Source organism: Manis javanica, chromosome X (assembly GCF_040802235.1).
Source record: "Manis javanica isolate MJ-LG chromosome X, MJ_LKY, whole genome shotgun sequence".
Lineage (NCBI taxonomy): Eukaryota > Metazoa > Chordata > Mammalia > Pholidota > Manidae > Manis > Manis javanica.
Genome location: NC_133174.1, coordinates 132,192,851 through 132,194,900, shown reverse-complemented (window position 1 = coordinate 132,194,900; position 2,050 = coordinate 132,192,851). Strand labels below are relative to the sequence as shown.

At 34.7% G+C, this 2,050-nt stretch overlaps 1 non-coding gene across 1 annotated transcript; it reads left to right on the top strand.

Annotated features, from left to right (window-relative positions):
* Positions 1–1,645: 1,645 nt before the first annotated feature.
* On the top strand, positions 1,646–1,778 carry LOC118971903 (small nucleolar RNA SNORA22). Its single transcript, XR_005060642.1, has one exon. It is a non-coding gene; the product is annotated as a small nucleolar RNA SNORA22 (small nucleolar RNA).
* The last annotated feature ends 272 nt before the right edge of the window (positions 1,779–2,050 follow it).

The following is a 2,050-nucleotide window of genomic DNA, read 5'->3' as shown; positions in this document are numbered from 1 at the left end:
ATACTGATAGAATTGAAGGGAGAAATATATAACAACACAGTAATACGAGGGACTTCAGTATCTCACTTCTCATAATAGAACAACCAGACAGAAGACCAATAAGGAAATGAGTATGTGAACAATTAGACCAATGGACATAATAGACATTTATCCACCGAGAAGCAGAATACAGTTTTCTTAAATGCACATGGAACATTCTCCAGTATAGACACATTAGGACACAAAGCAAATCTTTAAAAATTCCTGAACGTTTAAATCATAGAAAGTACTTTTTCAATCACAGTGGAATGAAACTAGAAATCAATAGCACAAGGAAAACTAGAAAATCCGCAAAAATGTGAAAACTAAGCAACACACTCTTAATCAACTAATGGATCAAAGAAGTCACAAAGGAATTTAGAAAATACCTTAAGACAAATGAAAATGGAAACATAACATACAAGAAATTATGGGATGCATCAGAAGCATTGCTAAGAGGGAGGTTTAGAGCTCTAAATGAGTACATTAAAAAAGAATAAATATATCAAATTGATATAACTTAAAGAGAGAAGAGTCACGTAGCTAAAATCAGAAATGAGAGAGAGGACATTAAAACTGATGCAACAGAAATAAAAAAAGACTTGTAAGGAGATACTTACGAACAGCTGTATGCCAACAAATTGGATTACCAATAAGACACAGATGAATTCCTGTAAAAACACAATGTACTAAGAATGAATCCTGTAGAAAATCTGAGCAGAATAATAGCTAGTAACCTGGATAGCCAAGACTCTACTATTCTATAAGTGCTTATAAAATCAATTGCTCCTACTTCAGAACTTCCATTCTTTCCCCCATGTGCAAGACTGGTCTAAGTAGCAGGACACCAACAAATCATAAATGGTTTACTCCGTTCAATTCAATTCAGTGTCATAAAACATCTGATATTTGGAATGCACTCTGAACAGCTGGGACTTCTGGGCTTTAAATAAAATATTTTAACATCATTTCCTGAAATTCACTCTATTTGCCACATTTTCTCTGTTCCATTCCTCCAACCACCAGTTAAAGACCAGCCAAAACCTTCAATATTAATCTGGGGCATTCTTGAGACTTTGATCTGTGAGGAGATCAGGGAAAAGAAGTTAACTCTGTCTTTGGTGAATTAAAAAGTGCCTGAGCCTTTGTCAAAGACTAGAAATCAAAGTAGCGGTGACTGACTTTGCCGGCCAATTACATATGAATTCATTATTTGGTTAGGCATAAAATTATAATTTGTGAAGAATTTCTTTCTAATTCAGTTTTTAGTAATACTGACCGATTCCAAGTTTAGAAGCTCAAAATGTTCCTTGTTAGGAAAATCTTATATCTGTGTATCAGTTCCTCAATGTAAATTTACAAATCTAAACTTGAATCCTTGGAGATGAGCTGCAAGAGATTATATTTTCATTCCATTGCCTGTGACATTCTGTGCAGTATCTCATCTCTTATGCATGAAGCAGGTATCTCTGTCTGCTGACAACTTAAGTTCAACCTCTTGCCTCTGTTCAGCAGTGGAAAGTAAAACACCCCTTGTACCTGCAATATTTTCTTAGTATATGTGTTACAAATTCTCGATGTGATTAACTTCACTACAGGCCCAGAGATTGAACTAAATGGAGATAGATTGCACAGTGAGCACCCAAGTGTGTTTCATAGTTTCCTTGGCTTTGATTCTGTGCTTAGAGCAATATCTGTTCTTCTCCTCTGCATTGAAAGGACTCTATCCTTTTAAATGTATTCAGAAAGTCAGCACACTTAAAAAAAAAACAAATGGAGAAAGAAAATTGAAACTAAAAATAGAAAAAAATGGTTAAAATATCAAAATGGGAACGCCTAAAACCAAGTATTCATGAAAAACTAAAATAAAACATGAGAAGAAAATGAAGGATAGAACTTTTCTCATGAAACACAGTATTTATTCACATCAAAGAGAAAGATCAGGAACTTCAAGGGCAGTGATGTTATATGGAGAGCAGCAGCAATCTTTCTCAGTTGCTGGAACTTTTCCCTGACCCCTTGGGTGGATTTA